At 50.0% G+C, this 13,109-nt stretch overlaps 6 non-coding genes and 14 pseudogenes across 6 annotated transcripts; all 20 read right to left on the reverse strand.

Annotated features, from left to right (window-relative positions):
• Window positions 1–27: 27 nt before the first annotated feature.
• Window positions 28–146, reverse strand: LOC142592251 (5S ribosomal RNA; annotated as a pseudogene).
• Window positions 147–659: 513 nt separating this feature from the next.
• LOC142592324 (5S ribosomal RNA) lies at window positions 660–778 on the reverse strand (annotated as a pseudogene).
• A 1,156-nt stretch (window positions 779–1,934) lies between these two features.
• Window positions 1,935–2,053, reverse strand: LOC142592060 (5S ribosomal RNA; annotated as a pseudogene).
• Window positions 2,054–2,570: 517 nt separating this feature from the next.
• Window positions 2,571–2,689, reverse strand: LOC142591898 (5S ribosomal RNA). The gene has a single exon (XR_012830621.1). It is a non-coding gene; the product is annotated as a 5S ribosomal RNA (ribosomal RNA).
• Window positions 2,690–3,203: 514 nt separating this feature from the next.
• LOC142592272 (5S ribosomal RNA) lies at window positions 3,204–3,322 on the reverse strand (annotated as a pseudogene).
• A 518-nt stretch (window positions 3,323–3,840) lies between these two features.
• Window positions 3,841–3,959, reverse strand: LOC142591880 (5S ribosomal RNA). Its single transcript, XR_012830604.1, has one exon. It is a non-coding gene; the product is annotated as a 5S ribosomal RNA (ribosomal RNA).
• A 518-nt stretch (window positions 3,960–4,477) lies between these two features.
• On the reverse strand, window positions 4,478–4,596 carry LOC142592320 (5S ribosomal RNA; annotated as a pseudogene).
• A 524-nt stretch (window positions 4,597–5,120) lies between these two features.
• On the reverse strand, window positions 5,121–5,239 carry LOC142592089 (5S ribosomal RNA; annotated as a pseudogene).
• Window positions 5,240–5,755: 516 nt separating this feature from the next.
• On the reverse strand, window positions 5,756–5,874 carry LOC142592088 (5S ribosomal RNA; annotated as a pseudogene).
• Window positions 5,875–6,391: 517 nt separating this feature from the next.
• LOC142592017 (5S ribosomal RNA) lies at window positions 6,392–6,510 on the reverse strand. The gene has a single exon (XR_012830680.1). It is a non-coding gene; the product is annotated as a 5S ribosomal RNA (ribosomal RNA).
• A 524-nt stretch (window positions 6,511–7,034) lies between these two features.
• On the reverse strand, window positions 7,035–7,153 carry LOC142592030 (5S ribosomal RNA). Its single transcript, XR_012830682.1, has one exon. It is a non-coding gene; the product is annotated as a 5S ribosomal RNA (ribosomal RNA).
• Window positions 7,154–7,671: 518 nt separating this feature from the next.
• LOC142591983 (5S ribosomal RNA) lies at window positions 7,672–7,790 on the reverse strand (annotated as a pseudogene).
• A 516-nt stretch (window positions 7,791–8,306) lies between these two features.
• Window positions 8,307–8,425, reverse strand: LOC142592265 (5S ribosomal RNA; annotated as a pseudogene).
• Window positions 8,426–8,942: 517 nt separating this feature from the next.
• On the reverse strand, window positions 8,943–9,061 carry LOC142591984 (5S ribosomal RNA; annotated as a pseudogene).
• Window positions 9,062–9,578: 517 nt separating this feature from the next.
• LOC142592086 (5S ribosomal RNA) lies at window positions 9,579–9,697 on the reverse strand (annotated as a pseudogene).
• A 517-nt stretch (window positions 9,698–10,214) lies between these two features.
• LOC142591876 (5S ribosomal RNA) lies at window positions 10,215–10,333 on the reverse strand. Its single transcript, XR_012830600.1, has one exon. It is a non-coding gene; the product is annotated as a 5S ribosomal RNA (ribosomal RNA).
• Window positions 10,334–10,850: 517 nt separating this feature from the next.
• On the reverse strand, window positions 10,851–10,969 carry LOC142592176 (5S ribosomal RNA; annotated as a pseudogene).
• A 519-nt stretch (window positions 10,970–11,488) lies between these two features.
• On the reverse strand, window positions 11,489–11,607 carry LOC142591724 (5S ribosomal RNA; annotated as a pseudogene).
• Window positions 11,608–12,125: 518 nt separating this feature from the next.
• On the reverse strand, window positions 12,126–12,244 carry LOC142591897 (5S ribosomal RNA). Its single transcript, XR_012830620.1, has one exon. It is a non-coding gene; the product is annotated as a 5S ribosomal RNA (ribosomal RNA).
• Window positions 12,245–12,760: 516 nt separating this feature from the next.
• LOC142591975 (5S ribosomal RNA) lies at window positions 12,761–12,879 on the reverse strand (annotated as a pseudogene).
• Between the last annotated feature and the right edge of the window lie 230 nt (window positions 12,880–13,109).

Genomic DNA, 13,109 nt, shown 5'->3' on the forward strand with positions numbered 1-13,109 from the left:
CACGCAATAAAAAAGCAAAAAGAACGGTGCCATCAGCACTCGGTGTTCCCAGGTGGTCTCCCTCCCAAGTACTGACCGAGCCCAATGCTGCTTTGCTTCGGGGATCGGACGAGAACCGGCGTATTCAGCATGTCATGGCCGATGGCGAGAATGTGCTGTTTACGACTGCACCTGTATCGTGCTGCTATGTTGTGCAGTCGTCGAATGTATTGCTACAGCACGTACGCGGCAGTCTTTCCGTGAACAATACACGCACGCGTCGTGTACGTTGATCACTCCGTTTGTGGTTGTTCGCTGCATGCGTGCGTGCTAGTTCCCACAAAAACAAGAGGGCGAGCGCCACAGTTTGCGCGCGTTGCAGCCCCCAAGGTGCCACTTTATTGATGCGTTGTCATTGAGCTGTATGCGGGTGTGATAAGTAAGCGGTTAGAAGCTTGTGCCACTAAATTTTGCATCATTACGTATACCGCTTGCCACCGTCATCATTCCGCGTACAATATCGTGTAGTGGCCTGAATATTGTTGGTGTTACACTTCGGCGTTGGCTCTACCAGCAGGCTCCAGTTGAACGTAAGTTACAGTAAAAGCAACCACCCACACGTTGTGCAAATAAAAAAAAAGACGTCACAGAAGCACGCAATGAAAAAGCAAAAAGAACGGTGCCATCAGCACTCGGTGTTCCCAAGTGGCCTCCCTCCCAAGTACTGACCGAGCCCAATGCAGCTTAGCTCAGGGGATCGGACGAGAACCGGCGTATTCAGCATGGTATGGCCGATGGCAAGAATGTGCTGTTTACGACTGCACCTGTATCGTGCTGCTATGTTGTGCAGTCGCCGAATGTATTGCTACAGCACGTACGCGGCAGTCTTTCCGTGAACAATACACGTACGCGTCGTGTACGTTGATCACTCCGTTTTTGGTTGTTCGCTGCATGCGTGCGTGCTAGTGCTCACAAAAACAAGAGGGCGAGCGCCACATTTTGCGCGCGTTGCAGCCCACAAGGTGCCACTTTATTGATGCGTTGTCATTGAGCTGTATGCGGGTGTGATAAGTAAGCGGTTAGAAGCTTGTGCGACTAAATTTTGCATCATTACGTATACCGCTTACCACCGTCATCATTCCGCGTACAATATCGTGTAGTGGCCTGAATATTGTTGGTGTTACACTTCGGCGTTGGTTCTACCAGCAGGCTCCAGTTGAACGTAAGTTACAGTAAATGCAACCACCCACAAGTTGTGCAAATGAAAAAAAAAAACAAGACGTCACAGAAGCACGCAATAAAAAAGCAAAAAGAACGGTGCCATCAGCGCTCGGTGTTCCCAGGTGGTCTCCGTCCCAAGTACTGACCGAGCCCAATGCTGCTTAGCTTCGGGGACGGACGAGAACTGGCGTATTCTGCATGGCATGGCTGATGGCGAGAATGTGCTGTTTACGACTGCACCTGTATCGTGCTGCTATGTTGTGCAGTCGCCGAATGTATTGCTACAGCACGTACGCGGCAGTCTTTCCGTGAACAATACACGCACGCGTCGTGTACGTTGATCACTCCGTTTGTGGTTGTTCGCTGCATGCGTGCGTGCTAGTGCTCACAAAAACAAGAGGGCGAGCGCCACATTTTGCGCGCGTTGCAGCTAACAAGTTGGCACTTTATTGATGCGTTGTCATTGAGCTGTATGCGGGTGTGATAAGTGAGCGGTTAGAAGCTTGTGCGACCAAATTTTGCATCATTACGTATACCGCTTACCACCGTCATCATTCCGCGTACAATATCGTGTTGTGGCCTAAATATTGTTGATGTTACACTTCGGCATTGGCTCTACCAGCAGGCTCCAGTTGAACGTAAGTTACAGTAAATGCATCCACCCACACGTTGTGCAAATGAAAAAAAAAAACAAGACGTCACAGAAGCACGCAATAAAAAAGCAAAAAGAACAGTGCCATCAGCACTCGGTGTTCCCAGGTGGTCTCCCTCCCAAGTACTGACCGGGCCCAATGCTGCTTAGCTTCGGGGATCGGACGAGAACCGGCGTATTCAGCATGGCATGGCCGATGGCGAGAATGTGCTGTTTACGACTGCACCTGTATCGTGCTGCTATGTTGTGCAGTCGCCGAATGTATTGCTACAGCACGTACGCGGCAGTCTTTCCGTGAACAATACACGCACGCGTCGTGTACGTTGATCACTCCGTTTGTGGTTGTTCGCTGCATGCGTGCGTGCTAGTGCTCACAAAAACAAGAGGGCGAGCGCCACATTTTGCGCGCGTTGCAGCCCACCAGGTGCCACTTTATTGATGCGTTGTCATTGACCTGTACGCGGGTGTGATAAGTAAGCGGTTAGAAGCTTGTGCGACTAAATTTTGCATCATTACGTATACCGCTTACCACCGTCATCATTCCGCGTACAATATCGTCTAGTGGCCTGAATATTGTTGGTGTTACACTTCGGCGTTGGCTCTACCAGCAGGCTCCAGTTGAACGTAAGTTACAGTAAACGCAACCACCCACACGTTGTGCAAATGAAAAAAAAACAAGACGTCACAGAAGCACGCAATAAAAAAGCAAAAAGAACGGTGCCATCAGCACTCGGTGTTCCCAGGTGGTCTCCCTCCCAAGTACTGACCGAGCCCAATGCTGCTTAGCTTCGGGGATCGGACGAGAACCGGCGTATTCAGCATGGCATGGCCGATGGCGAGAATGTGCTGTTTACGACTGCACCTGTATCGCGCTGCTATGTTGTGCACTCGCCGAATGTATTGCTACAGCACATACGCGGCAGTCTTTCCGTGAAGAATACACGCACGCGTCGTGTACGTTGATCACTCCGTTTGTGGTTGTTCGCTGAATGCGTGCGTGCTAGTGCTCACAAAAACAAGAGGGCGAGCGCCACATTTTGCGCGCGTTGCAGCCCACAAGGTGCCACTTTATTGATGAATTGTCATTGAGCTGTATGCGGGTGTGATAAGTAAGCGTTTAGAAGCTTGTGCGACTAAATTTTGCATCATTACGTATACCGCTTACCACCGTCATCATTCCGCGTACAATATCGTGTAGTGGCCCGAATATTGTTGGCGTTACACTTCGGCGTTGGCTCTACCAGCAGGCTCCAGTTGAACGTAAGTTACAGTAAATGCAACCACCCACACGTTGTGCAAATAAAAAAAAAAGACGTCACAGAAGCACGCAATAAAAAAGCAAAAAGAACGGTGCCATCAGCTCTCGGTGTTCCCAGGTGGCCTCCCTCCCAAGTACCGACCGAGCCCAATGCAGCTTAGCTTCGGGGATCGGACGAGAACCGGCGTATTCAGCATGGTATGGCCGATGGCAAGAATGTGCTGTTTACGACTGCACCTGTATTGTGCTGCTATGTTGTGCAGTCGGCGAATGTATTGCTACAGCACGTACGCGGCAGTCTTTCCGTGAACAATACACGCACGCGTCGTGTACGTTGATCACTCCGTTTGTGGTTGTTCGCTGCATGCGTGCGTGCTAGTGCTCACAAAAACAAGAGGGCGAGCGCCACATTGTGCGCGCGTTGCAGCCCACAAGGTGCCACTTTATTGATGCGTAGTCATTGAGCTGTATGCGGGTGTAACAAGTAAGCGGTTAGAAGCTTGTGCGACTAAATTTTGCATCATTACGTATACCGCTTACCACCGTCATCATTCCGCGTACAATATCGTGTAGTGGCCCGAATATTGTTGGTGTTACACTTCGGCGTTGGCTCTACCAGCAGGCTCCAGTTGAACGTAAGTTACAGTAAATGCAACCACCCACGCGTTGTGCAAATGAAAAAAAAAACAAGACGTCACAGAAGCACGCAATAAAAAAGCAAAAAGAACGGTGCCATCAGCACTCGGTGTTCCCAGGTGGTCTTCCAACCCAGTACTGACCGAGCCCAATGCTGCTTAGCTTCGGGGATCGGACGAGAACTGGTGTATTCAGCATGGTATGGCCGATGGCAAGAATATGCTGTTTACGACTGCACCTGCATCGTGCTGCTATGTTGTGCAGTCGCCGAATATATTGCTACAGCACGTACGCGGCAGTCTTTCCGTGAACAATACACGCACGCGTCGTGTACGTTGATCACTCCATTTGTGGTTGTTCGCTGCATGCGTGCGTGCTAGCGCTCACAAAAACAAGAGGGCGAGGCCCACATTTTGCGCGCGTTGCAGCCCACAAGGTGCCACTTTATTAATGCGTTGTCATTGAGCTGTATGCGGGTGTGATAAATAAGCGGTTAGAAGCTTGTGCGACTAAATTTTGCATCATTACGTATACCGCTTACCACTGTCATCATTCCGCGTACAATATCGTGTAGTGGCCTGAATATTGTTGGTGTTACACTTCGGCGTTGGCTCTACCGGCAGGCTCCAGTTGAACGTAAGTTACAGTAAATGCAACCACCCACACGTTGTGCAAATGAAAAAAAAAACAAGACGTCAGAGAAGCACGCAATAAAAAAGCAAAAAGAACGGTGCCATCAGCACTCGTTATTCCCAGGTGGTCTCCCTCCCAAGTACTGACCGAGCCCAATGCTGCTTAGCTTCGGGGAAGGGACGAGAACCGGCGTATTCAGCATGGTATGGCCGATGGCGAGAATGAGCTGTTTACGACAGCACCTGTATCGTGCTGCTATGTTGTGCAGTCGGCGAATGTATTGCTACAGCATACAGCACGTACGCGGCAGTCTTTCCGTGAACAATACACGCACGCGTCGTGTACGTTGATCAATCCGATTGTGGTTGTTCGCTGCATGCGTGCGTGCTAGTGCTCACAAAAACAAGAGGGCGAGCGCCACATTTTGCGCGCGTTGCAGCGCACAAGGTGCCACTTTATTGATGCGTTGTCATTGAGCTGTATGCGGGTGTCATAAGTGAGCGGTTAGAAGCTTGTGGGACTAAATTTTGCATCATTACGTATACCGCTTACCACTGTCATCATTCCGCGTACAATATCGTGTAGTGGCCTGAATATTGTTGGTGTTACACTTCGGCGTTGGCTCTACCAGCAGGCTCCAGTTGAACGTAAGTTACAGTAAATGCAACCACCCACACGTTGTGCAAATGAAAAAAAAACAAGACGTCACAGAATCACGCAATAAAAAAGCAAAAAGAATGGTGCCATCAGCACTCGGTGTTCCCAGGTGGTCTCCGTCCCAAGTACTGACCGAGCCCAATGCTGCTTAGCTTCGGGGATCGGACGAGAACCGGCGTATTCAGCATGGTATGGCCGATGGCAATGATGTGCTGTTTACGACTGCACCTGTATCGTGCTGCTATGTTGTGCAGTCGCCGAATGTATTGCTACAGCACGTACGCGGAAGTCTTTGCGTGAACAATACACGCACGCGTCGTGTACGTTGATCACGCCTTTTGTGGTTGTTCGCTGCATGCGTGCGTGCTAGTGCTCACAAAAACAAGAGGGCGAGTGCCACATTTTGCGCGCGTTGCAGCCCACAAGGTGCCACTTTATTGATGCGTTGTCATTGAGCTGTATGCGGGTGTGATAAGTAAGCGGTTAGAAGATTGTGCGGCTAAACTTTGCATAATTACGTATACCGCTTACCACCGTCATCATTCCGCGTACAATATCGTGTAGTGGCCTGAATATTGTTGGTGTTACACTTCGGCGTTGGCTCTACCAGCAGGCTCCAGTTGAACGTAAGTTACAGTAAATGCAACCACCCACACGTTGTGCAAATAAAAAAAAACGAGACGTCACAGCAGCACGCAATAAAAAAGCAAAAAGAACGGTGCCATCAGCACTCGTTGTTCCCAGGTGGTCTCCCTCCCAAGTACTGACCGAGCCCAGTGCTGCTTAGCTTCGGGGATCGGACGAGAACCGGCGTATTCAGCATGGTATGGCCGATGTCAAGAATGTGCTGTTTACGACTGCACCTGTATCGTGCTGCTATGTTGTGCAGTCGCCGAATGTATTGCTACAGCACGTACGCGGCAGTCTTTCCGTGAACAATACACGCACGCGTCGTGTACGTTGATCACTCCGTTTGTGGTTGTTCGCTGCATGCGTGCGTGCTAGTGCTCACAAAAACAAGAGGGCGAGCGTCACATTTTGCGCGCGTTGCAGCCCACAAGGTGCCACTTTATTGATGCGTTATCATTGAGCTGTATGCGGGTGTGATAAGTAAGCGGTTAGAAGCTTGTGCGACTAAATTTTGCAACATTACGTATACCGCTTACCACCGTTATCATTCCGCGTACAATATCGTGTAGTGGCCTGAATATTGTTGCTGTTACACTTCGGCGTTGGCTCTACCAGCAGGCTCCAGTTGAACGTAAGTTACAGTAAAGCAACCACCCACACGTTGTGCAAATGAAAAAAAATACAAGACGTCACAGGAGCACGCAATAAAAAACCAGAACGAACGGTGCCATCAGCACTCGGTGTTCCCAGGTGGTCTCCCTCCCAAGTACTGACCGAGCCCAATGCTGCTTAGCTTCGGGGATCGGACGAGAACCGGCGTATTCAGCATGGTATGGCCGATGGCAAGAATGTGCTGTTTACGAATGCACCTGTATCGTGCTTCTATGTTGTGCAGTCGCCGAATGTATTGCTACAGCATACAGCACGTACGCGGCAGTCTTTCCGTGAACAATACACGCACGCGTCGTGTACGTTGATCGCTCCGTTTGTGGTTGTTCGCTGCATGCGTGCGTGCTAGTGCTCACAAAAACAAGAGGGCGAGCGTCACATCTTGCGCGCGTTGCAGCCCACAAGGTGCCACTTAATTGATGCGTTGTCATTGAGCTGTATGCGGGTGTGATAAGTAAGCGGTTAGAAGCTTGTGCGACTAAATTTTGCATCATTACGTATACCGCTTACCACCGTCATCATTCCGCGTACAATATCGTGTAGTGGCCTGAATATTGTTGGTGTTACACTTCGGCGTTGGCTCTACCAGCAGGCTCCAGTTGAACGTAAGTTACAGTAAATGCAACCACGCACACGTTGTGCAAATGAAAAAAAAACAAGACGTCACAGAAGCACGCAATGAAAAAGCAAAAAGAACGGTGCCATCAGCACTCGGTGTTCCCAGGTGGTCTCCCTCCCAAGTACTGACCGAGCCCAATGCTGCTTAGCTTCGGGGATCGGACGAGAACCGGCGTATTCAGCATGGTATGGCCGATGGCGAGAATTTGCTGTTTACGACTGCACCTGTATCGTGCTGCTATGTTGTGCAGTCGCCGAATGTATTGCTACAGCACGTACGCGGCAGTCTTTCCGTGAACAATACACGCACGCGTCGTGTACGTTGATCGATCCGTTTGTGGTTGTTCGCTGCATGCGTGCGTGCTAGTGCTCACAAAATCAAGACGGCGAGCGCCACATTTTGCGCGCGTTGCAGACCACAAAGTGCCACTTTATTGATGCGTTGTCATTGAGCTGTATGCGGGTGTGATAAGTAAGCGGTTAGAAGCTTGTGCGACTAAATTTTGCATCATTACGTATACCGCTTACCACCGTCATCATTCCGCGTACAATATCGTGTAGTGGCCTGAATATTGTTGGTGTTACACTTCGGCGTTGGCCCTACCAGCAGGCTCCAGTTGAACGTAAGTTACAGTAAATGCAACCACCCACACGTTGTGCAAATCAAAAAAAAAACAAGACGTCACAGAAGCACGCAATAAAAAAGCAAAAAGAACGGTGCCATCAGCACTCGGTGTTCCCAGGTGGTCTCCCTCCCAAGTACTGACCGAGCCCAATGCTGCTTAGTTTCGGGGATCGGACGAGAACCGGCGTATTCAGCATGGTATGGCCGATGGCAAGAATGTGCTGTTTACGAATGCACCTGTATCGTGTTGCTATGTTGTGCAGTCGCCGAATGTATTGCTACAGCACGTACGCGGCAGTCTTTCCGTGAACAATACACGCACGCGTCGTGTACGTTGATCACTCCGTTTGTGGTTGTTCGCTGCATGCGTGCGTGCTAGTGCTCACAAAAACAAGAGGGCGAGCGCCACATCTTGCGCGCGTTGCAGCCCACAAGGTGCCACTTAATTGATGCGTTGTCATTGAGCTGTATGCGGGTGTGATAAGTAAGCGGTTAGAAGCTTGTGCGACTAAATTTTGCATCATTACGTATACCGCTTACCACCGTCATCATTCCGTGTACAATATCGTGTAGTGGCCTGAATATTGTTGGTGTTACATTTCGGCGTTGGCTCTACCAGCAGGCTCCAGTTGAACGTAAGTTACAGTAAATGCAACCACCCACACGTTATGCAAATGAAAAAAAACAAGACGTCACAGAAGCACGCAATAAAAAAGCAAAAAGAACGGTGCCATCAGTACTCGGTGTTCCCAGGTGGTCTCCCTCCCAAGTACTGACTGAGCCCAATGCTGCTTAGCTTCAGGGATCGGACGAGAACCGGCGTATTCAGCATGGTATGGCCGATAGCAATGATGTGCTGTTTACAACTGCACCTGTATCGTGCTGCTATGTTGTGCAGTCGCCGAATGTATTGCTACAGCACGTACGCGGCAGTCTTTCCGTGAACAATACACGCACGCGTCGTGTACGTTGATGACGCCTTTTGTGGTTGTTCGCTGCATGCGTGCGTGCTAGTGCTCACAAAAACAAGAAGGCGAGCGCCACATTTTGCGCGCGTTGCAGCCCACAAGGTGCCACTTTATTGATGCGTTGTCATTGAGCTGTATGCGGCTGTGCTAAGTAAGCGGTTAGAAGATTGCGCGACTAAATTTTGCATCATTACGTACACCGCTTACCACCGTCATCATTCCGCGTACAATATCGTGTAGTGGCCTGAATATTGTTGGTGTTACACTTCGGCGTTTGGTCTACCAGCAGGCTCCAGTTGAACGTAAGTTACAGTAAATGCAACCACCCACACGTTGTGCAAATGAAAAAAAAACAAGACGTCACAGAAGCACGCAATAAAAAAGCAAAAAGAACGGTGCCATCAGCACTCGGTGTTCCCAGGTGGTCTCCCTCCCAAGTACTGACCGAGCCCAATGCTGCTTAGTTTCGGGGATCGGACGAGAACCGGCGTATTCAGCATGGTATGGCCGATGGCAAGAATGTGCTGTTTACGAATGCACCTGTATCGTGCTGCTATGTTGTGCAGTCGCCGAATGTATTGCTACAGCACGTACGCGGCAGTCTTTCCGTGAACAATACACGCACGCGTCGTGTACGTTGATCACTCCGTTTGTGGTTGTTCGCTGCATGCGTGCGTGCTAGTGCTCACAAAAACAAGAGGGCGAGCGCCACATCTTGCGCGCGTTGCAGCCCACAAGGTGCCACTTAATTGATGCGTTGTCATTGAGCTGTATGCGGGTGTGATAAGTAAGCGGTTAGAAGCTTGTGCGACTAAATTTTGCATCATTACGTATACCGCTTACCACCGTCATCATTCCGTGTACAATATCGTGTAGTGGCCTGAATATTGTTGGTGTTACATTTCGGCGTTGGCTCTACCAGCAGGCTCCAGTTGAACGTAAGTTACAGTAAATGCAACCACCCACACGTTATGCAAATGAAAAAAAAACAAGACGTCACAGAAGCACGCAATAAAAAAGCAAAAAGAACGGTGCCATCAGTACTCGGTGTTCCCAGGTGGTCTCCCTCCCAAGTACTGACTGAGCCCAATGCTGCTTAGCTTCGGGGATCGGACGAGAACCGGCGTATTCAGCATGGTATGGCCGATGGCGAGAATTTGCTGTTTACGACTGCACCTGTATCGTGCTGCTATGTTGTGCAGTCGCCGAATGTATTGCTACAGCACGTACGCGGCAGTCTTTCCGTGAACAATACACGCACGCGTCGTGTACGTTGATCACGCCTTTTGTGGTTGTTCGCTGCATGCGTGCGTGCTAGTGCTCACAAAAACAAGAGGGCGAGGGCCACATTTTGCGCGCGTTGCAGCCCACAAGGTGCCACTTTATTGATGCGTTGTCATTGAGCTGTATGCGGGTGTGATAAGTAAGCGGTTAGAAGCTTGTGCGACTTAATTTTGCATCATTACGTATACCGCTTACCACCGTCATCATTCCGCGTACAATATCGTGTAGTGGCCTGAATATTGTTGGTGTTACACTTCGGCGTTGGCTCTACCAGCAGGCTCCAGTTGAACGTAAGTTACAGTAAATGCAACCACCCACACGTTGTGCAAATGAAAAAAAAACAAGACGTCACAGAAGCACGCAATAAAAAAGCAAAAAGAACGGTGCCATCAGCACTCGGTGTTCCCAGGTGGTCTCCCTCCCAAGTACTGACCGAGCCCAATGCTGCTTAGCTTCGGGGATCGGACGAGAACCGGCGTATTCAGCATGGTATGGCCGATAGCAATGATGTGCTGTTTACAACTGCACCTGTATCGTGCTGCTATGTTGTGCAGTCGCCGAATGTATTGCTACAGCACGTACGCGGCAGTCTTTCCGTGAACAATACACGCACGCGTCGTATACGTTGATCACGCCTTTTGTAGTTGTTTGCTGCATGCGTGCGTGCTAGTGCTCACAAAAACAAGAGGGCGAGGGCCACATTTTGCGCGCGTTGCAGCCCACAAGGTGCCACATTATTGATGTGTTGTCATTGAGCTGTATGCGGGTGTGATAAGTAAGCGGTTAGAAGCTTGTGCGACTAAATTTTGCATGATTACGCATACCGCTTACCACCGTCATCATTCCGCGTACAATATCGTGTAGTGGCCTAAGTATTGTTGGTGTAACACTTCGGCGTTGGCTCTACCAGCAGGCGCCAGTTGAACGTAAGTTACAGTAAATGCAACCACCCACACGTTGTGGAAATGAAAAAAAAACAAGACGTCACAGAAGCACGCAATAAGAAAGCAAAAAGAACGGTGCCATCAGCACTCTGTGTTCCCAGGTGGTCTCCCTCCCAAGTACTGACCGAGCCCAATGCTGCTTAGCTTCGGGGATCGGACGAGAACCGGCGTATTCAGCAAGGTATGGCCGATAGCAATGATGTGCTGTTTACGACTGCACCTGTATCGTGCTGCTATGTTGTGCAGTCGCCGAATGTATTGCTACAGCACGTACGCGGCAGTCTTTCCGTGAACAATACACGCACGCGTCGTGTACGTTGATGACGCCTTTTGTGGTTGTTCGCTGCATGCGTGCGTGCTAGTGCTCACAAAAACAAGAAGGCGAGCGCCACATTTTGCGCGCGTTGCAGCCCACAAGGTGCCACTTTATTGATGCGTTGTCATTGAGCTGTATGCGGCTGTGATAAGTAAGCGGTTAGAAGATTGTGCGACTAAATTTTGCATCATTACGTATACCGCTTACCACCGTCATCATTCCGCGTACAATATCGTGTAGTGGCCTGAATATTGTTGGTGTTACACTTCGGCGTTGGCTCTACCAGCAGGCTCCAGTTGAACGTAAGTTACAGTAAATGCAACCACCCACACGTTGTGCAAATGAAAAAAAAAAACAAGACGTCACAGAAGCACGCAATAAAAAAGCAAAAAGAACGGTGCTATCAGCACTCGGTGTTCCCAGGTTTTCTCCCTCCCAAGTACTGACCGAGCCCAATGCTGCTTAGCTTCGGGGATCGGACGAGAACCAGCGTATTCAGCATGATATGGCCGATGGCAAGAATGAGCTGTTTACGACTGCACCTGTATTGTGCTGCTATGTTGTGCAGTCGCCGAATGTATTGTTACAGCACGTACGCGGCACTCTTTCCGTGAACAATACACGCACGCGTCGTGTACGTTGATCACTCCGTTTGTGGTTGTTCGCTGCATGCGTGCGTGCTAGTGCTCACAAAAACAAGAGGGCGAGCGCCACATTTTGCGCGCGTTGCAGCCCACAAGGTGCCACTTTATTGATGCGTTGTCATTGAGCTGTATGCGGGTGTGATAAGTAAGCGGTTAGAAGCTTGTGCGACTAAATTTTGCAACATTACGTATACCGCTTACCACCGTTATCATTCCGCGTACAATATCGTGTAGTGGCCTGAATATTGTTGGTGTTACACTTCGGCGTTGGCTGTACCAGCAGGTTCCAATTGAACGTAAGTTACAGTAAATGCAACCACCCACACGTTGTGCAAATGAAAAAAAAAACAAGACGTCACAGGAGCACGCAATAAAAAACCAGAACGAACGGTGCCATCAGCACTCGGTGTTCCCAGGTGGTCTCCCTCCCAAGTACTGACCGAGCCCAATGCTGCTTAGCTTCGGGGATCGGACGAGAACCGGCGTATTCAGCATGGTATCGCCGATGGCAAGGATGTGCTGTTTACAACTGCACCTGTATCGTGCTGCTATATTGTGCAGTCGCCGAATGTATTGCTAAAGCACGTACGCGGCAGTCTTTCCGTGAACAATACACGCACGCGTCGTGTACGTTGATCGCTCCATTTGTGGTTGTTCGCTGAATGCATGCGTGCTAGCGCTCACAAAAACAAGAGGGCGAGCACCACATTTTGCGCGCGTTGCAGCCCACAAGGTGCCACTTTATTGATGCGTTGTCATTGAGCTGTATGCAGGTGTGATAAGTAAGCGGTTAGAAGCTTGTGGGACTAAATTTTGCATCATTACGTATACCGCTTACCACCGTCACCATTCCGCGTACAGTGTCGCGTAGTGGCCTGAATATTGTTGGTGTTACACATCGGCGTTGGCTCTACCAGCAGGCTCAAGTTGAACGTAAGTTACAGTAAATGCAACCACCCACACGTTGTGCAAATGAAAAAAAACAAGAAGTCACAGAAGCAGGCAATAAAAAAGCAAAAAGAACGGTGCCATCAGCCCCCGGTGTTCCCAGGTGGTCTCCCTCCCAAGTACTGACCGAGCCCAATGCTGCTTAGCTTCGGGGATCGGACGAGAACCGGCGTATTCAGCATGGTATGGCCGATGGCGAGAATGTGCTGTTTACGACTGCACCTGTATCGTGCTGCTATGTTGTGCAGTCGCTGAATGTATTGCTACAGCACGTACGCGGCAGTCTTTCCGTGAACAATACACGCACGCGTCGTGTACGTTGATCACTCCGTTTGTGGTTGTTCGCTGCATGCGTGCGCGCTAGCGCTCACAAAAACAAGGGGGCGAACGCCACATTTTGCTCGAGTTGCAGCCCACAAGGTGCCAC

Source organism: Dermacentor variabilis, chromosome 8 (genome assembly GCF_050947875.1).
Source record: "Dermacentor variabilis isolate Ectoservices chromosome 8, ASM5094787v1, whole genome shotgun sequence".
NCBI lineage: Eukaryota > Metazoa > Arthropoda > Arachnida > Ixodida > Ixodidae > Dermacentor > Dermacentor variabilis.